This window comes from Bos taurus, chromosome 15 (genome assembly GCF_002263795.3).
Source record: "Bos taurus isolate L1 Dominette 01449 registration number 42190680 breed Hereford chromosome 15, ARS-UCD2.0, whole genome shotgun sequence".
NCBI lineage: Eukaryota > Metazoa > Chordata > Mammalia > Artiodactyla > Bovidae > Bos > Bos taurus.
This window is the reverse complement of record NC_037342.1, coordinates 52,759,886-52,786,611: the sequence shown is the minus strand read 5'-3', so window position 1 is coordinate 52,786,611 and position 26,726 is coordinate 52,759,886. Positions and strand designations below refer to the sequence as shown.

The following is a 26,726-nucleotide window of genomic DNA, read 5'->3' as shown; positions in this document are numbered from 1 at the left end:
TCATTCATCTCTTCATTCATTTGTTCCAGCCATTCTCTCATTCTCCTGTTTTCACTTGGGGCTTCCCTTGTGGCTCAGCTGATAAAGAATCCGCCTGCAATGCAGGAGACCTGGGTTTGATCCCTGGGTTGGGAAGATCCCCTGGAGAAGGGAAAGGCTATCCACTCCAGTATTCATGTTTTCACATGCCAGACATTTAATGGGTACTCACTACTTGCTCACTGCATGGGGCACAGCGTATAATGTAGATAGGTGGATACAGAAACAGATACATGCATACACATATACGTATTCATATTCACATATCAATCTGAAGGGGGAGACCAGTGTGAGACATAGGATAGAGGACATTTCCAGAGAAGGATGAAGGGTGGAGCAAGTCCCTGGTGGTTGAAGAAGATTTGCGTGGGTGGAGAGGGGTGAGAGGCCCCCGGGGTCACCCCAGGTGGGGAGGAAGTGGGAGCAGGCAGAGTCCGAGAGGCCGGCAGAAGGTCGTGGTGAGGAGGAGGAACTGGGCAGAAGGAACTGTGCTGCGCCCCTGAGCTCTCTTTGGGGAGGTCTGTTGCCCTCAGACACCACCCTGAGAGACAGCCTTCTGACTCAGGTGACTGGAGTTTCCAGGCGTGTTTTTTTTTCCCTCTTTAATTAATTTTTACAATGGTGGGTTAGTTTCTTGCTGTACAGCAAAGTGAATCAGTCATATGTAAACATAAGTCTACTCTTTTCCGGATTTCCTTCCCATCTAGGTCACCACAGAGCACTGAGTAGAGTTCCCTGTGTCATACAGTAGGTTCTCATTAGTTATCTATTTTATACATAGTAGTGTCGGTCCCAATCTCCCAGTTCATCCCACTCCTGCTCTGGGTGTTTTCTGCCTCCCACTCCCTGGCAAGACTGGTCCTCTTGGAAGGAGGCAGGAGCTGCTCGAGGAGATCCAGGAAAGATGGGCCAGACTGTCACCCTGGCTTCCTTATCTGCTGGGCCTCTGAGGACCTGGGCGGGGGGAGCAGTTCTTCCACTTCCCGGCAAAAGCTGGTCCCCAGGGAGGGCTTGTGTGGTCCCTGCCTCTAGGCCGAGGCTGACGTAGGCTCTTTTGGGCCCTCACATCTGTCACTCACTCTTGGGTCCTGTGCCCTGGACCAGCCCACACCCCAGCCTCTTCCTGGGCTCCAGCCGCTCTGTTTGCAGCGTGTGTGCGTGTGGGTATGTGTGTGGGGTGTGGTGCGTGGTGCTTTATAATAGGTGCTCGCCTTCTCTGGATCCCTTGGCCCTTTGGAGAAAAACTCAAGCTCTTGTCCTGACATTTAGGCTCCTGCTGAGCCCTCCAGCTTCACCAGGACCTCAGCTCTGCACCCAGATGAAATGCTTCACTCTGCTGCTTCCTCTCCTGCCACACAGTTATCAAGAGCCCAAGACCGCCACACAGCCATCCACAGCCACAGATCCAGACTTCCTCTTCAGCCTCCCCATCTTTGCTGTGCCCTCCACACAAAATGCCATTTAACCCATCTCTGTTTGTCAAAACCCAGTGTCCATCAAGCTCCAGATTTAAGCTTACTTCTTCCTTTTTCTGATCCCCCAGGTGGGTGGAGTCCCTTCCTCTCTGCCCACCCACCCTGCCCAAATCTTGGATCTTCTTGAGGTCAGTGCTGGACCCAGCCTGCCTGCCTGCCCCCTTCTCTGCCCTGGCCCACGGCCCCCAAGAAGCGCCAATACTCACATACAGCCTCCTGTCCCCGAAACGCACGCCTTAGTAGCCCCAAGTGTGTTGGCTCAAGGGGAGGCCAGACACGAAGCTCTCCACTCTTCTGCTCTTGGCCTGGGCTGTAACACCTCCGAAAGGGCAGCTTCCTCTGTTTCCTGCCACGTCTGTCTCTGACTGAAATAGTCCCTGCGGGGGCTGCCCCCTCCCCGCCACCCTCCACACCAAAGCCTGATGGAAACTGAATCTAAGGAGCAGGGAGGCGGAGAAAAGCTCTGTTTCCCGGAACCCTCCTCACCCCAGCAGAAGAAACTGGGTGATGAGGATGCAGAGAGAGGGGGAGAGGACAGAGACTGCTGGTGGAAGGCCAGCCCCACAGATCTGGCAGCTTCCTTTCTCCTCGGCCCTCTCTCAGTCTTCTCATCTATCAGATAAGTAGTTTGGTGATTACAGAACTTTCGGGCCCTCTTTAACCCCTAAAGAGGGGTTTTCCTGCTGGCCCAGAAGATAAAGTCTGCCTGCAAAGCAGGAGACCCAGGTTCAACCCCTGGGTCAGGAAGATCCCCCTGGAGGAGGGCATGGCAACCCACTCCGGTATTCTTACCTGGAGAACTCCATGGACAGAGGAGCCTGGCAGGCTATAGTCCATGGGGTTGCAAAGAGCTGGACACAACTGAGCGACTAACACTTCAGCTGTAATACCCAGACTCATCTTTCGGGTCACTCCTCCACCCATCCCTCCATTCTTTTTTTTTGGTGGGGGGGTGATATTTTTAGATTTTTAAATTAATTTTTATTAGAGTACAGTTGCTTTGCAATGTTGTGTTAGTTTCCACAGTACAGCAAAACGAATCAGCCATATGTATACAGCCATATGTATACAGCCATATGTATACACGTATACGTGTATCTCCTCCCTTTTGGACTCGCATCCATTCAGGTAATCACAATGTGTTAGGTAGAGTTCCCTGTGCTACACAGTATGTTCTCATCAGTTACCGATTTTAGACATAGTATCAATAGTGTATAGGCTCAATCCCAATCTTATCCCCCCTTTCTTCATTCATTCAATAGCTCACTCCTGATAATCCACCTAGGCACTCACTTACTCAGCCACCTTCTCCCTTCCTCTTTCCCTCTCTTCACAAGCATGCATTAAGCGACTATATGCCATCAGATCCTCCCACATTCCCCCATGTAGCAGTCACTAGTCCCTTTAACACTATAGGCCCAGAGCTCCCTGGGATTGAGGGGTATAGGTTGTGGGGGTAGAGTTGATGCCCCAAGAACTTATCTGGGTGCATTCTCCCTGCCTGTGCCAGCCCTCCCCTGGCTGCTCCTCACCACCGAACCAGCTATTAGGACAATCAGAGGAGGAGCTATGGCTCCTTGATGTCCCGAGGGGGCCAGCTCTGGTGGTGGAGACAGTACTCAGGGGGTGACCTGGAGGAGACAGGCTTTCATTTGGAGCAGAGGAGGCAAATAGGGAAGCAGGGACAGAATGGTGCAGAGGACGATCCCTGCTCAGGAGTTTGAGGTCCAGGTTCTCATTCTATCTTGGTGCCTACTCACTGTGTGACTCTGGCAGGGCCAAAAGTTTAGACCAAACTGAGAAAATTCAGGTTTGAACTGCCAATAAACACTTGCTCAGGGACCTCCCTGGTGGTCCAGTGGTTGAGAATCTGCCTTCCAATCCACAGGGGATGTGGGTTCAACCCCCTGATTGGGGAGCTAAGATTCCACATGCCATGGGGCAGCTAAGCCGGAGCGTAGCAAGCACTGAGCCTGCGTGCTCTAGAGAGCCCCGTGCCATAGCCAAAGATCCTGCATGCTGCAGTGGAGATCCTGCGTGCCGCAACTAAGCTCAGTGCAACCAAATAAATAAATAGATATTTAAAAACAAAACACTTGGTCAGTTGTGCACAAGCTTATTCAAGCTTGTGCTAGGAGGTCGCTTGTGCCAGCTGAGCGGGTGGATGTCCTGGTCTGATCTGTGCTGTGCTGGAGTTCAGGAGGGTAACGACGCCTGGCCTTCAGTCTAGCACTGCTGGATTCCCAGGACGACCTCCCGCGGTCACCCCCAGCCCAGACCAGGGTGTCTGTCCCAAGAATGGGAGCAGCTCCAAGGACTTCTGAAGGTGTCAGCCCCAGGATAGGGCTTGGGTCTCAGTTCCTGCCCTCTGGGTGGGCCTAGGAGGGAGAGTTCAGGTCTTAGGGGTCATGGGTCCACCTGGAAGGGCTTCTGGAGAAGGCATGTCTGCTGCTGGGCTTTAAAGGGTGGAGACGACCTGGACACACAGAATGAAGAGGGTAACCCAGGCAGGATGTGAGAAATGAAGAAAAAATATTGCAACCAGAGCACGGGATAAGTTGTGTGAAGAGGGGACCAGTTGGGAAGCGTGAGGAAGGGTGGCCTGTCACAAAACCTCAAGCAGAGCCCAGGTGCCACCACCAGGGCTTTCCCCACTAGGCTTTCCAGCCCCTAGGCCCATTGCATGCTGCTTCCTCTGCCTGGGACACTTTCACTCACTGTCTCTGAATCATCCCATTTATCCTTCCTTATAGTTTTCTCATCTGTAAAATGGGAGTGTTCATTGGACCTACCACACAAGCTGTTGTAAGAATTAAATGAAACTCTGTATGTGAGCGGCCCTAGCACACAACAAGTACTTAATAAATGTTTGTTAATGGAATGAATCCATTCCAAGCCCAGCTCTGGGCTCCCTTAGAGCACCCCAGTCTCCAAGGATATCTGGGTCATCGGCACCAGGTATCTTTCATTTCTTCACTGCCCACCGTGTGCTGGATGTTCTATCTGCCATTCTGGGCAGGTAGTGGTGGAAATTATTCTCTCCATTTTACCAATTAAGGAACTAAGACTCAGGAAGGCTAGTCCCAGACTGGTGGCATTTCAACAAGGTCTTTCTCACTATACAGCCACCTTTTCCATTGTTCGCCCAAAGCCCTGGCTTAGATGGTCCCGCCAGAGAATTCCCTCAGTCTTCCCAGCACTGAGGGCCTCTGGCCAGGAGATGGCGCCAGTAGATGGCACCAGGAGACTACCCAGGCTAGTCAACCTGCCGCCTTCGGACAGCTGCCCTAAGACAAGGTCTGGAGGCAGGTCTCCACACTGCGGGAGCCTGGCCCCTGGGGCTGGAGCTGAGCAACCTCAGGACTGGGTTCCCAACTTCAATTCCTCCTGACCCATGCCCCAGCCCTTCTCCCACTCATGCCCGGACAAGCTCCAGCCTTGTTCTCAGATCCCCCACCTGGGTGAGGTGACTCTCAGGAGACAATGGGGACACTGGCAGGGCCCAGAGCCAGGGCTGAGCCCTCCAGCTGAGGAAGAGGCCCAGGGAGTGTCTCCCAGACACCAAGCATTCACCGCCCAGCTCCACTCCATGTACGCTATTGGTGGAAACACTGAAGTCCCTCACCCCTCGGAGGGGACTATCTCTGCCCTTTCCTACTTTCAGTTCAAACGACAATGCCTGGGGTTGGTCTCTGCCTGTAGCAGAAGCAATCCAGTTTAGACATAAGAAAAAAACTGGTGGGTTGAAGCTCCTTGGGCCCCTTGGATCCTGGGGTCTCAAGATACCCTTTTTGATGACTCTGTAGTCTCATCCCATTGCAAACCTCGCCCCAAGGCCCTCTTATCGGGAAAGGATGAGGCGGCCTGCTGGCCAGAGGCAAGAGCTGGAAGCCTGAGTCACCACCTGCCAGACGGCCAGGAGCCAGCTCAGACCAGGCTGGACAAGGGAAGAGGCCTCCTAACCTTGGCCTGCCTGCCTTCTGGGAAACAAGGCCTGGAAACCCCCCTTTTCTGCCTGTCCCACCCACCCCCCACCCTCCCCGTCCCAGGTCTGTGAGCTTAGCAGCAAGGGCACAGGATGACAGAGATCAAGACCCAGCTTCCTTCCCTTGAGGAGTCAGACAAGCTGGGATCCATCACCAACTTGCTGTGTGACCCAGAGTGAGCCGTGTACCCTCTCTGAGCCTGAGTTGTCACTAGATAAATGGCTACGTTCCTGAGGTCTGTTCCTCCCTGGCACTGAAAGAACAGTGGGCCGGGGCACAGCCAACCCCTCCTGGAGGGGTTTTGGTCTCACCTGTGGGATCAAGCTGTCTTTAAAAGCAGGCAAAACTTGTCAGGAGGATGGCACACAGAGGGAAGGGAACTTGATTTTTCTTTTCCCACTTCCCCTTCTCGCCTCCTGCTAAACAGAGATTAAAGCTGGAACTGAAATAGTCATTTTGAATGTAAGAAAGGGGAAGCCACAGCTTTGGGGAATTGGGGAGTTGAAGCTGCTGCTTCTAGTCTTTCTCTGGCCTCTACAGGTTGAGTAAAGAAGAAACTTGGCTCTCCTGCAGCTTGACTATGCACAGGCCCCAGCTGCCCATCTGTGAGCTCATGTAATCCCCACCACAGTCTGGACAGATGTTCTTATTGTGCAACAATACTTCACAAGCCATTCTCTTATTTACTCTTCAGAGTTACCAGTACTTCACATGCCATTATCTCATTTACTCTTCACAGTTACCAACCCCACTTTGCAGATGAGGAAGCTGAGGCCTGGCAAAGTTAGCAAGAGGTTCTCCCTTAGGCACGTGTGTGTATGAGGAGGTCTGAGATCATGGTGACCTGGTGGGCACAGAGCTGAGAAGTCACAGGCAGTCTTGGGGTGAGGAACTATGCCACAGAGCACAGCTCAGAGAGCCAGCTGCAACAGACAACCCCTGCCAGAAGAAGGAGAGTCCATAACAGCCGACTTTCCAAGTCCATGCCCATGGGGGCTGCAGCACCTCCCGACCAGGGTTCTGGGAGATTCCAGGACCTTTCAGTAAGCCCTCTTCCCTAGTGCCAGTGTGAGAGTGTCTTTTATTCTTGCCTGGACCCCCCCAGGCTGTCCCACTTTTAAAATCTCCCCATGGAGGTGCGCCACTTGGATCTCCCTTCATGAAGGACCCTGCTGTTTAGCTGCAAAGGTGCACATGGCTGACAGCCCCCATTAGTACCTTCAAAACCCACTTATCCTCCCAGATCACCAGGCTCTAGTCCACTGGGGAAGAAACGGCCTGGGTCCAGCTGTCTGGCTTGTCTTGCAGGCCATCATGGTTCTGCTCCTCTGTAGTTTCTCCCACCTAATTCCCAGACCCCTCTCATGATGACAGCCTTCCCTCCTTCTTTCCCTGGAGCCTTGAGGATCTGGGAGTGAAAGGCCTGTGACTTAGGTCTGCCAATGAGACAAGAGTGGGCTCCTCAGGCCCTGTAACTAGCTCAGGGGTGGATGGGCAACCTTCACTGAGTGCCTCCAGTTCTGGAGTGTTTGCTAGAACACTGGAAAGGAGTGAGGTCTCCCAGTGGGTTTGCAAAGCTAGTAGGAAGTGAGCCTGGAGCTGCTGGAGCCAGGTTAACTGTGTGCCTGGCACTATCCTACAAACTGAAGATACTACCACTAGGGAGGAGACTGTCCAAAATAAAGCCAAGGGATGGCAGAGTTGAGAAGTGGGAACACACAGAGGCGTTCCTGAGAACACCTTCGAGCACCTGATTCCAGCTATGCCTGGAGCTTTTCCTTGCACTTGACTTTTCGAAGGCATGAGCTAATATGTTCCCCTTATGCTTCAGTCTGTTTAACCTAGGATTGTCACTTAAAATCAGGAGTCCTGCCTACAGTCTACAGTCCTGCACCCTGCTGCCTCCCCTCCCCATGGGCTGCCCCCAACAGCCCATCTTTATAGCTTTGGCCTTAGAATCCTAATATCCCTGCAGTGGAGGCTGGAACTGGCCATGAGCCTGAAGGATACAAGCAGAGGGGCAGGCAGCGACTGAGGGACTGTCAGGTCCCGCCTGGATTCCATGAGGGCAGCCAGGAGCTCCCCCCCACCATTCATTTTCCATGAGGAGAGCCCCTCTTCCATTAGCTTCTGGAGTGACCAGTCATCTCAATATCTCCTGAGAAGGAAACTAGAAAGGCAGAAATCCAGGGTCTCGTCTTAGACTCATCACTCAGTTGCTGTGTGATCCTGGGCAGGTCACTTCACCTCCCCAAGCCTCATTTTCCCAAACAACTTTACTGCTATAGCTTCTTGGCTACCCAGAAGGTGCCAGCCACACAGCTAAGTGCTTTTGTGGCAGGATCTCTTTCACTCTTACGACAGCCCTGTGTGGTGAGCTGTTTATCCACATTTTACAAGACAAGGAAATGGGCTTTGAGGAGACTGGTGACTTGCCCAAGGTGACATGGTGAGTCAGAGGTGAGCCAGGGGTTGTACACAGATCTGAATAATGATAAAGTCTATGCTCAGGAAGAGAGGTGACATTTTCCCTACAGGAAAACTGAAGCCAGAGAGATCAGGAATTTTCTCAAAGTATACAGTAAATCCACAACTCCATCCTGTCTCTCGGGAACTCAGTGGCCTGAGACAGGACAAAGGAATGGAGACCAGGAAGTCAGGGCAGAAAAGAAGAACAACTCAAGGGACAATGTTAGCCAGACACCCTCATTTTCCTAGCTTCGTTAGGGACTGGGGACAAGGTCTGCTTTCCCTTTGTGGCCCCAGAGTCTAGCACAGGCTCCAGCTCCCAAGAGGCACTGGTAAATGTCAGATGAGTGGACCAGTCTGTAAAGATGAGCCTCAGGGCTCTGTCCTTGGTGCTGCCTGGCAAAATAAAATAAAACAAAACAATAAAATCAAATATTTATCTTGGCTGATGACATAGAAGACTTGTCAGGGGGAATTAAGGTCATGGCCACAGGAGTAGCACCTCTGAGCCTACCTGCATCCCCCAGGCGCTGACCCTCAGGAAAGGCAGACCACTCACATTGCCTGAATGTTTACCGCAGGTTATGGTCCTGTCCTTTTCACAGACAGACACTGAGGCCCTAAAGGTAGGTAACTATGTCTCCAACTCTCACAGGCAAGGTTTAGGTGCAGAGAAAACTTCAGAGGAACCCCTCACTACCCATAAAAGGCAGCCCTCTGGCCTGGTCCTACTTTGACCATCTCTAGCACCTGAGCCCACCTGGCAGAGACAAAAGACCCAACTGGACCCCAGAGCTCAGGGGTCAATGATAAGTCTCTGAGTTCTGGATCACTAGTCCAGAGAGGCCTTAAGAGCATCTGACACAGAGCTCTCCTCCACCCATCAGAGAAGGGGCTCCCTGAAGCCTCTTTGACAGGCTTGTCTGGCCCCTGCTCACATACTCCCCATGACAGGGAGCTCATTCTTTACCAGCTGAGCTACCAGGAAGCCCCCTGTTCTCCCAGGTCACTGCATTTCACTTTGAGAGAACTCACTGAGACATATGCTTTGTCATACCAAGCCTGAGTGCTGCCCCCATCACTGCTTCCGTTCCCCAGTCTAACCTGCCTCTGGGGCCTTGAAGCTGGCTGCCCCCAATCCCTCAGGACACCCTGCAGAGACTTTCTCAGGTCTATTCATCAGCTGGTCTTCATTCCCACCAGCAAGTCCAGGGTTCATGTCCAGGCCCAGGGAACTTAGTAGTGCAGCCCAGAAACCAGGCAAGAGATCAGGAGGCCATAAGCATTTCCAAACCTGAGGACAAAGCCCTTTGCCTCCATCGTGTCTCACTCCCTGCCTGGGGACTGTGAGGGGGGCATGGCCTCTTCCCTCACCTTCATATGTGGGACTGGGGTCCCATCTGTTGCCAACCCAGTATGGGAGGAACAGTCCATTGTGGGCATCTGAGAGGTGGCCTGTGAGGAAGAGAGCAAAGTCAGGCACCTGCCAGGCTCAGGGTGTTGAGTGGAGGGGCACTGGGTGCCACAGGGGTCTTGCTGTGGAGTATGTTTTTGTGTGTGGAGTGTGTATGAAAAACATAGGGACAGACCTTACTTCCTTCAGGTGGTCACTCAAATGACATCTTCCTGGTGAGGCCCTGTCCCTCCACTCCAGTGAAAACTAAACCTCCCACCAGCACACATTCATCTCCTCTCCTGCTGTATTTTTCTCCTTAGCGTGTATCATCTATTTTTTTTTTTTTTTTGAGACATCAATGGTTTATTGGACAGGGGAGCACATACTATCTTTAAATGTATTATTTTATGTGTTTGCTTATTGTCTATCTCCTCCCATCAGAACATAAACTTCATCAGGGCAGGGATTTTCATGTTTTATTCACTCTTGCATCCCCAGTGCTTAGGGTGGTGCCTGACATATAGTAGGTATTCAACAAATATTTGTTGAATGGATGGATGGATGGATGAATTTCTAGGGCTAGTTTGAGAACAGAGTAGACATAGGAACAGAAATCTGATGGCTCATAGGGAGCTTGACTCAAGGCTGTGTTTATATCGCAAGCTGCAGTTGCGATATAGCACTCCTGCTGAGGCTGGTGCAGGGCTGGGGGGAGGGGAGCCTCATCTGTGGCTTCCAGGAAAAAGCCTGGACTCTGCTGGGAATTTGGGGTGGGGCTCTGGATAGGCATGGTACGACCAGAACATCTGTTTAGGTACTTGGCAGTGTGTGTATGTTGGGGATTGGGGGCTGATAAAGACCCGTGAAGGTGCCCCTAACTGGCAGTGTGTGTTGAGATTCAGGCTGTATGCAATTCCAGCTGAGAAGGGTGAACAGGACATGGCTGGGTGGGCCTGGGCTGCCTGCTTATTCCTCCTGGCCTGTCCAAGGTCTCCATCTCCTCCACCTCCTACACTGGCCCAGCTCTACCCCACTTTCCCCCAGGAGCCTCCAGCCTACACACCATCACCCCCTTTGCACCAGGGCTTCTGAATTGGAGGCCTCCGGCACTGGGCTAGCATCTTCTTGGCCCCTCTCCCTTCCTCTGCCAGCCTGGCCCTTCACTGCAGGACACCAGACTCCTGAGATCACAGCTCCTCCATTTGTATCCCTCATCCATGGCACCAGCAGCCTGCTCAGCCCCGCATTGCCAAGCCAAATGTGGATGAAGGATGTAATTCAGCCCAGGGCCCTGAGACCCAGGAACGGATAGCCACCCAGCTTGGCTGGGCTCCCAAACTTCTGCCTGTCCCAGAGCAGCCTCTCTCCCTTCTCATCCAAGACTTCACCCCATCTTTCTTGTTGGGCCTTCTCTCAACCCCAACAGCCTGCAACTCATCCTTCAGAGCAAAGGAACGCCTTTCAGAGGCTCCTCCTTCAACTCCCTGGGTCACAGAAATAAATACAAGGCTGCCCCCGCCGCCCCACCGCATTTCTGCACCCCTGCCAGCTCCTTCCCTCAGCCCACAACACTCTCCATCCTCAGCTCTCCTCTTAGCAACATCTCTTCCTTGACCTGTGCCTCTCCAGCTGTGCTTCTTCCTCCTTCACAATCAAGCTTCTGGAAGAGTCCTTGCTGCCCTGCTTCTACTTCTGCCCCCTCTGCCCCCATTTCTCACACCCATACAGTTAAGCCCCGGGCACGGTAAAGCAGGGAGTCTTTGGGCCCAGCTCAGGGGAGAGCAGTAGGCAACCTGTCTTTCAAGGTGAGATGGGGTCTGGGAACCAGTGACTATCTGAGTTCCATCACAAGGAAATCTCAATCTCAGAAGTGACCTTGATGCCACAGGCTTTCAGTAAAAGCAGGCCACTATGAGGTAACTTCTGTTTGATGTCACTCCTGCTGAGGCTAGGCAGGGCTGGGGGGAGGGGAGCCTCATCTGTGGCTTCCAGGAAAAAGCCTGGACTCTGCTGGGAATTTGGGGTGGGGCTCTGGAAAGGCATGGTACGACCAGAATGTATGTTTAGGTGGGAACTGGGGAATTCTGGAGGAGGTAGGTGAGAGGATTGATACCTTTACATAGCTCATGATATTTGTTTGAGAAAACATCAGTTGTCTGTATCACAGACTAGGATGGGCTGTTGATCACAGAGCAGGTGAGGGTGGGGACACAAAGCTCACTCGGCTGTCCCCAGTATCACCCTGATCATACAAAACACGAGGATCCAATCCCAAATGGGTCTCTTCTCAGAGCTCCCTGGAAAACCCAGAACTATTCAAGCCCAGTTATTCTGATTCTCCCTATCACTCCCATATACTTTGCCAAACCTGCCCTGACCCCTGGGTGGGGTCCAGGTTAGTTAGAGTCAAATGTCCATTCCTGGCATCTCCAACCCTCTGCCAGCCATCACAGCTCCCTCTGCAGATCTTGGTACCTGGCAGACCTGGTTTCCATCCTGGCTCTGCAACTTATTTTGCAGTGACTTTACCTCTCTGAGCTCCAGTGTCCTTAATGATAAAATAGAGATAACAGTGCCCATCTCACAGCACTGCTGGGGCTCAAATGTAGTAATGAATCTAGAACACTTAGCCCAGAATCTGGTGCAAGCAGGTATTCACTCACTGGTGCTTCTTACTCATAATTTCATCACAGGCCAGCTTAGAAACGGCCTCACTTGCAATCTTTACTTATCTACCCACTCATTCACTTATTCACTCATTCATTTGCCGTGCATTTGGAGGGAGCCTTACAATATGCAGGAATTTCACTGGGCTTTGGTTTTTGTCCTTGAAAAGCCTCAGCTGATGGAAAGACGGATGGGGTCTCTAGGAAGACAGAGGAGGCCCCATCCCTGCCTGGGTTATCAAGGAAGGCTCCCTGGAGGAGGTGATTCTTTAGTGGACTATGAACAAGGAAGGGGAGGGTGTTCCCCACCGAGAGACCTGCTGGCGATATAAAGGCACAGGTATCCACAAGTGTTTGTGTTTGCAGGAGGTGAGGCTGAGAGGTCATCAGAGCTAGGTCCCAATAGGGACCAAAAACACACAATTGCCAGGCCACAGATTTGGCCTCTGCCTCATGGGCTCCAACCAAGAAACCCTAGATGGCTTGTAAAACAGAGCAGAGGTGTGATCAGATTTGAGATTTAGGAGGTTCTTTATGCTGCTGGCTGGAGGATGGATTGAATATGAGACAACAGGGCCTGAAGAGGGGCCCTGGCCCTGGAAAAGGGAGGCTGCAGGGCCAGCTGGTGGTAGGGCCAAATCAGGGGCCTTGAATGCCTGGCTCACAGCAGGCTCTCGCCCCTTTTTGGCACCCCCTGGACAAGCTTTGACAGCCATCTTGATGGGAAGACAGACTGGAGGGGTTAAGTTCTCAGAAATAACCCATTCCAGTCCTCAGATCACAGATGGGAACCCAAGGCCCAGAGCACTGGGCCCTAGTCTCAGCCCTAGGGCTTTCCTGGTCTACAGCCTTGTAGAGTCTATGGAGGTCTTCTGCCCTTGAGGTCAAGAAACACCTGGAGTAACAGGCAAATTTGGCCTTGGAATACGGAATGAAGCAGGGCAAAGACTAATAGAGTTTTGCCAAGAAAATGCACTGGTCATAACAAACACCCTCTTCCAACAACACAAGAGAAGACTCTATAGATGGTCAACATCAAAATCAGATTGATTATATTCTTTGCAGCCAAAGATGGAGAAGCTCTATACAGTCAGCAAAAACAAGACCAGGAGCTGACTGTGGCTCAGACCATGAACTCCTTATTGCCAAATTCAGACTGAAATTGAAGAAAGTAGGGAAAACCACTAGACCATTCAGGTATGACCTAAATCAAATCCCTTATGATTATACAGTGGAAGTGAGAAATAGATTTAAGGGCCTAGATCTGATAGATAGAGTGCCTGATGAACTATGGAATGAGGTTCGTGACATTGTACAGGAGACACGGATCAAGACCATCCCCATGGAAAAGAAATACAAAAAAGCAAAATGGCTGTCTGGGGAGGCCTTACAAATAGCTGTGAAAAGAAGAGAAGCGAAAAGCAAAGGAGAAAAGGAAAGATATAAGCATCTGAATGCAGAGTTCCAAAGAATAGCAAGAAGAGATAAGAAAGCCTTCTTCAGCGATCAATGCAAAGAAATAGAGGAAAACAACAGATTGGGAAAGACTAGGGATCTCTTCAAGAAAATCAGAGATACCAAAGGAACATTTTATGCAAAGATGGGCTCGATAAAGGACAGAAATGGTATGGACCTAACAGAAGCAGAAGATATTAAGAAGAGATGGCAAGAATACACAGAAGAACTGTACAAAAAAGATCTTCACGACCCAGATAATCACGATGGTGTGATCACTGACCTAGAGCCAGACATCCTGGAATGTGAAGTCAAGTGGGCCTTAGAAAGCATCACCACGAACAAAGCTAGTGGAGGTGATGGAATTCCAGTTGAGCTATTCCAAATCCTGAAAGATGATGCTGTGAAAGTGCTGCACTCAATATGCCAGCAAATTTGGAAAACTCAGCAGTGGCCACAGGACTGAAAAGGTCAGTTTTCATTCCAATCCCAAAGAAAGGCAATGCCAAAGAATGTTCAAACTACCGCACAATTGCACTCATCTCACACGCTAGTAAAGTAATGCTCAAAATTCTCCAAGCCAGGCTTCAGCAATATGTGAACTATGAACTTCCTGATGTTCAAGCTGGTTTTAGAAAAGGCAGAGGAACCAGAGATCAAATCGCCAACATCCGCTGGATCGTGGAAAAAGCAAGAGACTTCCAGAAAAGCATCTATTTCTGCTTTATTGACTATGCCAAAGCCTTTGACTGTGTGGATCACAATAAACTGTGGAAAATTCTGAAAGAGATGGGAATACCAGACCACCTGGTCTGCCTCTTGAGAAATTTGTATGCAGGTCAGGAAGAAACAGTTAGAACTGGACATGGAACAACAGACTGGTTCCAAACAGGAAAAGGAGTTTGTCAAGGCTGTATATTGTCACCCTGTTTATTTAACTTATATGCAGAGTATATCATGAGAAATGCTGGACTGGAGGAAGAACAAGCTGGCGTAAAGATTGCCGGGAGAAATATCAATAACCTCAGACATGCAGATGACACCACCCTTATGGCGGTGAAAGTGAAGAGGAACTAAAAAGCCTCTTGATGAAAGTGAAAGTGGAGAGTGAAAAAGTTGGCTTAAAGCTCAACATTCAGAAAACGAAGATCATGGCATCCGGTCCCATCACTTCATGGGAAATAGATAGGGAAACAGTGGAAACAGTGTCAGACTTTATTTTTCTGGGCTCCAAAATCACTACAGATGGTGACTGCAGTCATGAAATTAAAAGACGCTTACTCCTTGGAAGGAAAGTTATGACCAACCTAGATAGCATATTCAAAAGCAGAGACATTACTTTGCCAACAAAGGTTCATCTAGTCAAGGCTATGGTTTTTCCTGTGGTCATGTATGGATGTGAGAGTTGGACTGTGAAGAAGGCTGAGCGCCGAAGAATTGATGCTTTTGAGCTGTGGTGTTGGAGAAGACTCTTGAGAGTCCCTTGGACTGCAAGGAGATCCAACCAGTCCATTCTGAAGGAGATCAGCCCTGGGATTTCTTTGGAAGGAATGATGCTAAAGCTGAAACTCCAGTACTTTGGCCACCTCATGCAAAGAGTTGACTCATTGGAAAAGACTCTGATGCTGGGAGGGATTGGGGGCAGGAGGAGAAGGGGACGACAGAGGATGAGATGGCTGGATGGCATCACTGACTCGAGGACGTGAGTCTGAGTGAACTCTGGGAGTTGGTGATGGACAGGGAGGCCTGGTGTGCTGCAGTTCATGGGGTCCCAAAGAGTCGGACACGACTGAGCGACTGATCTGATCTGCCCTTGAACCTGTTCCCAAGTCTGCCACCCCAGTCTCTTCCCAGGGGAAGCAAGGGTGCGGCTTTGGTGGATGAGGACTCAGAGGGGCCCAGAAGGATGACTTGTTACAACTGCCCAGCCCATGTGGGCCCTCCCATTTCTGAGTGGGGAGAGGGGTCTTAGAGCTTCCTGAGTTCTCTCTTCTCTTTCACACCCTTTTGGCAGCTAAGGAAACTGGGGCCCAGAGAAGAGAGGCATTCAGCTCCTGGGATAAACACAGCTCTCTGGACCTTGGAATGAGTGTCAGGTGTGGGAGACAGAACACTGGGCCCTAGTCTCAGCCCTAGGGCTTCCCTGGAAGCTCAGTCGGTAAAGAATCCACCTGCAATGCAGGAGAACAGGGTTCAATCCCTAGGTCAGGAAGATGCCCTGGAGAAGGAAATGGCAATCCACTCCAGTATTCTTGCCTGGAAAATCTCATGGATAGAGGAGCCTGGTGGGCTACAGTCCATGGACTCACAAGAGTCGGACAAGACTGAGCAACTGAATCACCACCAGTCTCAGCCCTGCTGCGAGGGGCTGGACTCATGATTCCTGAGGACACTCAGCTGGGGAGGGGTGGAATTCCTCCTGCAACAGCACCTGGCTATGGCCTGGCCCCAGTGCTCAGCACTGTTTCCAGTGCTGTTCCTAGGGCACACTTCCCTTCCTTAGCAGCCTCTGGGAGGCACGGCTGAGGAGGTCAAAATGGGAAGAAACCATGCGGTCTCTGGTTTGGGTCTGGGCTGGCAGAGGAGCCCAGGCCCCACCCTGCCTAAGGGGACAAATGATCCCATCAGCACACCTGGGTCTCCCTGGGGCGCTTGGCGAGGAGGCCCGGCTCTGGTCCCTAGAGCCTGCAGACCTGACCACGCCCCCTCCGTGTCTGGCCTTGTGCTTGACCGTGACCCTACCCAGGAGAGTGAATGGACTATGGGGGTATATGGGACTGCACCGGAGAGACGGTTACTAACTGGTTACAGTGATCAGTGCCACGTGACGGCTACCCTCCAGTCTCACGAGGAGAGGCTGGTGCGGGGGGCGGTGGGCAAGGCCCCACTCACTGCATTTCCCCGATGGGAAACCCGAGGCCCCACTTCAAATTAATCACCAAGCTCTGCTTGTTCTCCATCTTTATACTTGTCAGGTTGTCCCCTCCTCTCATCCTGCGGTCCCTGCCTCAGGCTAGTCAGCAGCCACTTTCTGCTCCGTGTCTTCCACCTCCCCAGCCAATGCATCCCCTTTCTGCAGCTAGAGAGGTCCTTGCTCAGCAAAAACCTAACCTCAGGGCTCCCCCATCCAAGCAGTGTATAGCTTCCCAGTGCCTGGGGATAAGAACAAACCTAGTCTCTGCTGATCTCTCGGTTCTCAGCACTCACATGCAGCCCATCCACTCACACATAACCCACATGGCACCAACCCATTTTCACTTCCTGAGTCCAGCTGTGCTCTCCTGCGTGTCCCAGTCGGTGCTGTTTGTGCCCCTGGGTCGCTCCACAGGGCAGGTGGCAGGCTCTGGCTGTGAACTCAATGACATGGGAGACCCAGATCCTGCCCTCAGGAGCTCAGCATAGAAAAGGAACATACAAGTACCTGAAGACCCACAATCCAAGGCAGACATCCTGTTCCAGAGCCTGGTGGAAGCCCAGGCAGGGAGGGATGGTTCTGGGGGTAGGGAAGTCTCGATAGAGGAGGCAGCAACAAAACGGCCAAGTGTCCACAGAGGCCAAGGGCATTTCAGACAGAGAAAACAGCAAGGGCAGAGACTGGATGAGGCGCGTGGAAGGACAGTGAACACAGCTAGAGCGGCAGTGTACCAGCAAATGTGGTCAGAAAAGAGGATCAAACTTATAACAATAATGATATGAGCACTGAGCCCGGTGTGCCAGATACACAATCATCATGACCTGTGAGACAATACTGGTATTGTTTTCGATTTATACTTCAAGTGGGAAAACTAAGCCACAGAAAGGTTAGTTGATTCGCCCAAGGTAGCACAGGTAGAAGGAGTGATGGGCTATGAACCCAGGCAGTATGGATCAGAGTCTATAGTCTTAGCTCCTACAGTGCACCAGGGCTGGAGTAGGGAAGCACTCGGGTGACAGGCAAGTCCAGCCTCTCCACTGCTCTGCCCAACCTGCCTGGGACCTGGCTTGCTAAGGTTCACCTTCTCACGAATCACAGGGCCCCATAAATGCTGCCTCCTCCAGGAAGTCTTAAGGAATCAACTAGAAGGATTCCTTCTACTTCCAGAAGCCCCCACGGGAAATTGGAGATGAGGTATGGCTTTTCAAACAGAGCCTCCTAAGCCCAGTTGCCCAGTAGATTCCTGGACCCCCTCTGCATGTCAAGCACCTCTGGCTGTGGGGAGCCGCCTCCTCCATTCCATGGTAATCTTATTCATTCAAAGTGGGCACCTGACCCAGAGCTGGTCAGTCAGAGCATCCATCCAGACCCCTTACCAGTGATTGGTTCGGGGGAACAAATTAGGGTCTACCCCAGGCTTTTGGTGGAATCAACATGAAAGTTTCCCTCCCAGGATTATTAGCCATGAGGGCCATGGAAGCCTGGTGCTTCTGGAAAGGACTTGGATGGGAATGTAGTAATCCAGTAGAAGGTCCAGAGAAGAACTTCCCTGGTGGTCCAGTGGTTAAGACTCTGCACTCTCAATGCAGGGAGCCTGGGTTGCGATCCCACAGGTCACAACTAAGACCTGGTGTAGCCAAAAAAATAAATATTTAAAAAAGAAAAGAAAATCAGGAGCAACGATATAAAAAGAGAGAATACTGATGGCATCATTGTAACTGGTGGATCTAACCATATCTGATCTAGGTCTACTTCTGAATCTGAATTTTTCTTTACATTCACTAAAACAGTTCCTGTTCAAATTGGTAGCATTTGTCGTATGCAATCGAAACATCCCTAACCAACATAATCCCAAAACCACAGACAACAAAGGGAAAAATAAATTGGATTCCATAAGAACTGAAAACTTTTGAGCATTAAAGGACACCATCAACAGAGCAAAAAGCAACCCACAGAATGGGAGAAAATAACTGTAAATCATACATAGGATATGGGATTAGTATCCAGAATATATAAAGAACTCACTCCTACAATTCAACAACTACAAAAAAAAGCAATTCAAAAATTGGTAAAAGACTTGAATAGATACTCTCCAAAGAATATATCCAAATGACTAATAAGCACTCAAAACCTGTGTTTTGAAAAGATGCTCATCAAAACTAATCAGTAGGAAAATGCAAACGCAAACCATATGTAGATACACACCTCACAGTCATCAGGATGGCTATTATAAGACAAAACATGAAATAGCAAGTGTCGGTAAGGATGTGGAGATCCTGGAACCCCTGGACATTGCTGGTGCGAATGTAAAATGGTGCAGTTGTGAAAAACAGTAATGGCAGTTCCTCAAAACAAAGAAAGAAACAAACAAACACAGAACTACTAGAAGATCCAGCAGTTTCACTTCTAGGTGAAAAGAAGGGAAAGCAAAGACTCAAACAGATATTTATACACCAGTGTTCCTAACAGTATTCTTTACAACAGCCTAAAGGTAGAAACAGCCTAAATGTCCACGGATGGAAGAACGGATAAGCCAATGGTGGTGCCTACATGGATGTTTGCTTTCTTGGGTACGTACCTAAGAAGAGAACTGTTGGGTCATACAGTAACTCTATGTCTAACTTTTGAAGAATGGATAAAATTTTCCAAAGTGGCTGCCCCATTTCACATTCCTATCAGCCACATATGAGAGTTTCAGTTTCTCCACGTCCTCACCAACACTTGTTACTGTCTTGTCTTTTTCCTTATTTCCATCCAAGTAGGCATAAAGTGGTCTCATACTGTGATCTTGACTTACATTTTCCTAATTACTCCTTTTTGGTTATTGTTTATATTTTACCTTTGCAGTACAGGTATTTCTGATCTAAGGCCTGACATCTTTGGTGGAACAAGTACCCCACAGAGTAGGAGAAGCATGGTTTTCAGGGCCAGACTGTCCTGGTTTTGCATCCTGTCTCAGCTTCTATTAATATTAGCTGTATGACCTTGAGCAAGGGATATAAAACTCTGAGTCTCAGTTTCCCCACGGACTAGATGTGGATGACAGTATTAACCTTTCATGGTTGCTGCTGTTGCTGTAAAGATAAATCTATAACATAGCCATGGTGCGGGCCTGGCACAAGTAGGTCCTCAGTGACTCACTAAGTCTGAGAATGTGACAGCGGAGCTTTCTAGGTTGGTCAGGAGACCTAGGCTAGTGACTGTTCAGTTTTTAATCTATTGTCTGTTTTATTTGAGCTACTTTCTACAGCAGAGGTATTTTAGGCTGCCTCAAACCTCAGCCTCTCTGTGCTTCTCTTTTCCCTCTGTGACATGAGAAATGAGACTGCACACCATAATGTCAATGTTTGTCAATCTGGAGGGTTCATTCTAACACCTTAAAAGTCTTGTCTCTTGCCTCAACCATCAGACTGATGATGGTTTCGCTGCTACTTAAAGGAATATCTCCTCCCTCATAAAGAGCTCTCCAGGGTGAGGAAGGAAGTGAATTAAACCTTCCTATGTGTGTGCTAAGTCGCTTCAGTTGTATCTGACTCTTTGCGACCCTATGGACCATAGCCTGGCAGGCTCCTCTGTCCATGGGATTCTCCAGGCATGAATACTGGAGTGGGTTGCCATGCCCTCTTCCAGGGGGTCTTCCCAACCCAAGGATCGAACCCATGTCTCTTATGTCTCCTGCATTGGCAGGCAAGTTCTTTACCACTAGCACCACCTGGGAAGCCCCAAATATCCCTAAGAACCTACACGTAATGTTATGTGCAGTATTTTCTTTTGTCCACTCCATGAGCTGGCCAGGTAGGTTTTAGTACCCCATTTTACAAATGGGGAAATTGAGATTCCAAGAAGTTAAATGACTTGTCTGAAATCACATGGCCAGCAAATGCTGGTACCTAGATGCAAACCCAACTCTGATTTCAACATCTGATTTTTTTCCTCTGTGCAGAGTGTCCCCCACCCCCACCCTGCCTCCCAACAGAAGGCCCTTCAAGAACTTCTGAATGAATGAATGGCTGATTCTCATCTTCCTGACTTGACAGAGCTATTGTCATCTCTTTGAGCTGAGATCTGCCTCTTAGACAACACAGGTCAGCTCTCTCCTGGGGTCACAGAACAACCTCTACTCTGTTCCAGGACATAAAAATCAGTGCTGCACAGGGAGTCAGGATGCCAGGCTCTGCCCCCACTACAGATTTAACTCATCTAGGCTTCAGTACCCAGCCAATGAGTTCTTTAACCCAAAGACTAGATCTCCTCACCTTTGGGTCCCTGGCATGCAGCACAGGGCTTGGCACATATGCCACTGAGCCAGCCTAGGACATCTCCATAGGCCCACACCTGCATCTTGCCCAGGCCTGCCCTCTCATGGAAGTGGTTAATGACAGGGCTGGACCTGAGGCAGGGGTAACAGGAAGATACCTCCACATGCCCAGCTTAGGGCACTGGCCCTTACCAGATGTGCCAACAGTCAGAGAGGAACAGTCAGAGCGGGGCCAGCAGATCCCTACCTCAGACTGAAAGAGAAACCCACTTCAGATACAAATGGGGAAATGGCTCCAGGACAAGAGGGGTGAGGGTGGGTGTCACTGGGGAGGGCCCGACAGACACAGCTTCCTGAGAGTCTTGACCGGCCTCTGTTGCAATGGCATCTGTTACTAGGCTCCACTAACTCACCCCTCCTCTAGGGAGGACAAGTTAGAATCTCGGGTCCAACATGGGACAAGACACTTTAATTTCTCTGAACCTCAGCCTCCTCAACTTCAGAATGGGGTAACAATAATCTTGGCTGCATTTGCTTTCATGTGAAGCACTTGATACATAGTAGGTGCACGACAAATGATAGCCATTGTTATTACCACTTAACCTTCTCTTTCAGCTCAATATTGACTGAGGGATTTATTCATTTGTTCTTTCATTCACTTATTCATTCAGTCAACCAGTCAGTACACCCCTGCTAGGTAGGCTGCAAGAGTCAAGGATAAAGATTTTGGAGTTATGTACGAGTTGAAACCCTATTGCCACTAGTTGGGATGTGTAATGTTGGGAAAGCCATTTCCCCTCACTGAGACTTCATTTCCTTGCCTGTAAAATGAAATTAGTCAGAGTACCTGGGTAGGCAGTGCTGGGGGTTTTATGAGGAGCCAAAGGGACAGTGATGTGCTAGTGGCTGGCATAGAGACTTGGAGGGAAAAGCAGGTGGCGGGTGGGCTGTGAAGAGGAGCCAGGTGAGCTGCCAGCCCTCCAGACTGGGCAGCTGGGCCTCCAGGGGCAGGATGGGATGAGAATGGGCTGGAGGGGAGAAGAGTCGGTGAGCTCAAAGACAACTGCTGTTTCCGGACCACGGGCGGCTCCCTTCTGGTAAACTAAGAAGCAGTGAGGAAACATGGAAAAAGAGACTGGAAAAAGTTTAGGGGAGAAAAGTGCCAGCCAAACGGGAAGCCTTGGGCAGCACGGAGTTACCCCCCAGCCAGGTCAGGGGACCACACACAGGCACACATGTGCACACACACTCACAAGCTGCACATTCTCACTCATGCAAACACATCCAAGGGCTTGCACAAACACACACACAGATGCACCATCAGAGGCCCAGCACTTTAGAGTCTGCAAGTGGCCTTCTCATTTATCACCTCATCTGATACAGACGGGTAGAGAGACTGTCCCTGGATTGGCTTCGGACCCATTCTAGAGCTGCCAAGAGATGTGCGTCCCTGGTACCTTCCAGAGGCCAGGGCCCTTCCCATGGGCAGTGCTGCTCAGCGTTCCCCGTGTGGTTTCGTCGGAGCTGGATGACAACAGAAATGCCAGAAAAGTTTTAACCCAGCTCCCCCAGATACACTTGTTCACCCTGCTGTGCTCCCCTTTAACAAATCACACCAGGACTCCGGACTCACTTTCCTCACCAGTCACACGGAGGCAAGTGCCTCTTCCGTGGATGCCCATCTGGTCCTAATCCATCCCAGCCTCTTCCCACCACAGACTCCTGCGGGCACAGCCCCCGCCCTGAGGGGCGCTCATCAGCATATAACACTTAGTTTTCCAAAGCTCAGGGGAGAGCACTGTCACCCCCATTCTACAAACTGAGGCCCAGACAGGGAAAGTGACTCTGACCAGGTCCGTGTGACCCCCAGTCCCGCCCACACTGTCCACTCCTCCTCACAGCCCAGTCCCCACGCCATTGCTGTCTCCTCCACCCTCTGCTCTGCACAGACTGTAGCTTTAGCCACAATCAGGCCAAAGAAGGGAGGTGGACCCTCAAGTCCGCTCGCACTCTCACTCCATGAGAGAGTGGGCTCATGACCTGCAATGAGCCAAAGTGGCTTCAGGTGGTCCCTGTGCCAAGCTCTGGGCAGGGGGTGGCACTCAGCACCCTCAGGGCACTGACCCAGAACACTCACCCAGGAGGCAGTGAGCACCACGCAGGTCCGTCAAGAGTTGGGAAAATTCTGACTACTGGAGCAGTCCCTCCTTCCTTCTGGTCAGTTCCTGTGCCCCCAGCTGTCACATATACGGCTCACAGTCGTCCCCGGAGACAGCCAATGAGGAAACCGAGAAATTGAGGAGGGGAAGTAACTTGCCTCGGCCCAGAGCTGGCAAGCAGCAGGGCGGGGACCCAAATCCCAAGAACATTCCAGCTCAAGGCCCTAAAGCCAAAGCTGACCCCGCCACTGCCCAGTCACTTCACGCTCTGAGTGTGATCATCCCTGGAATGGTACCATCAAGTCAACCCCAATGGCTGCTGGGAGGACTGAGTGAGGTGGCATTTAAAGACCAGGGGCTTGGCATTCAGCAGATAACTGTTTTTCTCCTCATCTCCACCCCACCCCTCAGCCCTCTCCTCTGCAGCCTTTCTCAAGTCTGCAGAGAGTCCTGGCCCTGCTCACTGCCACCCCAGGGAATAACTAACCTGGTTTTCTCAGCAGTGCCTGGAAGGTCCATTAAAGGATGTGGAGACCCTGAGACCAATGGCTCTATTGTCTGGTCCTCACCCCACGGGTCCAGATGCCATGGCCTCCCTCAGGGGACTGAGGATGGCTCTTCAGATTAAGGGTGATTTGGTGGGGGGAGTCTGAGCTCAGGCCAACCCCCTTCCCTAGCCTCAATCCAACCTTGAGCTTGGGTTTGATAAGAAGGCAGTCAGGGGGACTCTGCCGCAGGCCGGTGGTGGGTCTGGGCCAGCTCCTCCCCATCCGAAGATTAGTCCTCCTCCTCTTTCTTTTTTACAAGTATTTATTGGGCACCTTCTCTGTGCAGTCATCTTCAATGCATCTAAGAGCACAAAACAAACTCCTTGCCCTCATGGCATCTACATTCTAGCAGGAGAGACAAATTTGTCTTAGTTAATGAGCAAATATGCAGCAGGTCAGGTGGCGATAAGAACTATAGACAAACATAAGGGAGGGTAAGGGACAGAGATCCACAGGGATGGATGGGACTTTCTGGGTCTTCTTCTCACAAGACCAACTTCCACCTAACCTGAAGCAGACCCCAGGCCCTGAGCCCCAACTCTGTGCCAGTCTCAGCCTTGGTGGATCACAACAGAGGCCAGGGGCCCAGGCTGGGGATCCCTGGGCACAGGCCACAGCTCAGGACCCCAAGGGCTGCAACATAGAGCACCCAGAGCCTGCCTTACACTTGCAGCCCTGCAGACGCTTTCCCCAGGATTGCAGGAGAGTATCCAGTGACCAACCTTGATGTTTCATTGTAGAGACAGAGTGTGGGTCCAGAGAGGGGCAGAGATTTGCCTGGAGCACAGAGCAATGCAAAGGTGTCTTTGTTCCCCTCTCCTCTGACGGGTCCACAAGGGTGGACTAAGGGCTGAGCCTCGGCAGGGCACTGACCTGTGAGAGGCTGCCTGTGTCCTCAGCCAGCTCCTCCACTAGGCCCACCTAGGAGCACCAGCCTGCTCCATCCTCCCATCTCTGATAGCCAAATTCTCCTTCTCTAAGCCTCTGGAGGACGAAACAACTTCCCCTAGCCCAATCTCAAGAGACTAGAATTCTGGTCAACTCTACCTTCACGTGCAGATGGTGATTGCAGCCATGAAATTAAAAGACGCTTACTCCTTGGAAGGAAAGTTATGACCAACCTAGATAGCATATTCAAAAGCAGAGACATTACTTTGCCAACAAAGGTCCGTCTAATCAAGCCTATGGTTTTTCCAGTGGTCGTGTATGGATGTGAGAGTTGGACTGTGAAGAAAGCTGAGTGCCGAAGAATTGATGCTTTTGAACTGTGGTGTTGGAGAAGACTCTTGAGAGTCCCTTGGACTGCAAGGAGATCCAACCAGTCCATTCTAAAGGAGATCAGTCCTGGATGTTCTTTGGAAGGAATGATGCTAAAGCTGAAACTCCAATACTTTGGCCACCTCATGCAAAGAGTTGACTCATTGGAAAAGACCCTGATGCTGGGAGGGACTTGGGGCAGGAGGAGAAGGGGATGTCAGAGGATGAGATGGCTGGATGGCATCATGGACTCGATGGATGTGAGTTTGAGTGAAGTCCAGGAGTTGGTGATGGACAGGGAGGCCTGGCATGCTGCGATTCATGGGGTCGCAAAGAGTCAGACATGACTGAGCGACTGAACTGAACTGAGCTACCTTCACGTGAGTCCCATCCAGCCCTGAGGATCTCCACCCATTTCCCTCCCTCATGTCATGACCTGACTTAGAGCTCTTATCATGACCTGACCTGCTACCTGCCTCGGTTCCCTCATCTGCCAAATGGAGAAATGAAGGCACTTAGTCTCAGGACTGTCGTGAAGAGCGAGCAAGACACTGGCCAGAAGGCAGTCTGCAGACTTTTAGGTGCTACTCATATGACAGAGGTTGTTATAGGCTCAACATGCCTGTGTATCTGAAAGCCAGCATCCTCATGCTTGTGGAACCTCGAGGCAACCCCCAGAGCAGGGTCTTGACCCTTGATGGGAAATAAGTGAAAATTCCACAGAACCAGTTCTTCAGAGAAGAGAAAAACATGCCTGCTCCCAACCAGCAGGCTGGCAGCTGACAGGAAAAGCCCTTCCTCTGTCCTTGTGGTGAGAAGATGAGGGGGGAGACGTGGAAAGGGAGAGTTGGGAAGCCTGGGAAAACTGTCCTTATTCTAGGAGGAGAAGGTGTGAGCTGAAGTAACTATGTATCTCAGGCCCCTAGGCTGGGAGAGGGTGTTCCTACCTGAATGGCAGGTACACACGTCTGCATGGGGTGGGAGGTCAGCAATGTGTGGGTCTGACCTGGAAGATGCCTATGTATTCACAGGGGTGTATGTGTTTGGAACTGCACCCATGTGTATATGGCACACGTGTGTGTCTGTGGCCCTGAAGTCTACATTCACATGTATGTTTGCCTGTGCTTATATCTCTGCATGTGGTACACACATGCCCACTACTGTAAGTGAAAGTGAAAAAGTGAGAGTACTCGTCACTCAGTTGTGTGTGACTCTTTATGACCTCGTGGACTATAGCCCAACAGGCTCCTCTGTCCATGGAATTCTCCAGGCAAGAATACTGGAGTGGGTTGCCATTCCCTTCTCCAGGGGATCTTCCTGACCCCAGGGATTGAACCTGGGTCTCCTAAATTGCAGGCAGATTCTTTACTGTCTGAGCCACTAGGAAAGGGATGCCCACAAACCCCCAGTGCACAGGCCTTGTTTTCCCAGGCTCGGCAATCTTTGCCACAATCTCAGGCAGGCTGGGATGCCACGGAAGATTTGTGGGGTTCCTGGTCACAGCAGGTTCTCAATTTCCCTGGGAACAAAAGCACTTACATAAGAGGAAAAGGAATACTTAGGGGATTAACTTAGCCTGCTCAGCCCTGGGTGTAGGCTTCTCATGTGAGGGGGTGTGTGCCAAAGGCCAAAACCCTTTTCCTGGGGTCCTCAGACCCTCTGCTGCCTGTGGGCACTGACCCCTGCAGAGCTACCCTCCTGCCTTCAGTCACCAGCAGGAACCCCCGTCCAGGTACAACAGTCAATCACTTTGCAGTTTACAAGGATCCTATCCACAGCCAAGTCCTCACAGAGTGGAATGAAGTGTGGACCTCAAGCAAAAGTACCGGTGTCCTTCAATAGCAGGTCAGGAATGTGCCTGGAGGCCTCACCTCAACCTAACGAATCAGATCCTCAAGGGATGGAGGCAGACATTGACACTTGAAAAGCGCTGATATAGAACATTCCATACAGAGCCAGCCCCTCATCCTGCCAGTTCTCCCAGAATGGCTAAGGCCCATTCAGGTAATCTATACTGGCAACCACAGAACTCACCAGAGTGCTTATACTATCTCACTTAATCCTCACAACCCCACACAGAGTAGGTACCATGACTATCACCATA

At 50.8% G+C, this 26,726-nt stretch overlaps 1 protein-coding gene across 6 annotated transcripts in view; it reads right to left on the bottom strand.

The window, feature by feature from the left end:
- P2RY6 (pyrimidinergic receptor P2Y6) overlaps window positions 1-26,726 on the bottom strand; it is an 80,590-nt gene that overhangs the window by 3,703 nt on the left and 50,161 nt on the right. The window contains exons 1-2 of one of the 6 annotated variants that reach the window (XM_010812661.4): window positions 22,796-25,908; window positions 22,116-22,182 (exon numbers count right to left, since the gene is read on the bottom strand). The exons of 2 other annotated variants lie outside the window; for them this stretch is intronic. The gene's annotated coding sequence lies outside the window, so the exon portion shown is untranslated. 3 more of the 6 variants (XM_005216192.5, XM_059874914.1, NM_001192295.1) reach the window with 3 other exon arrangements.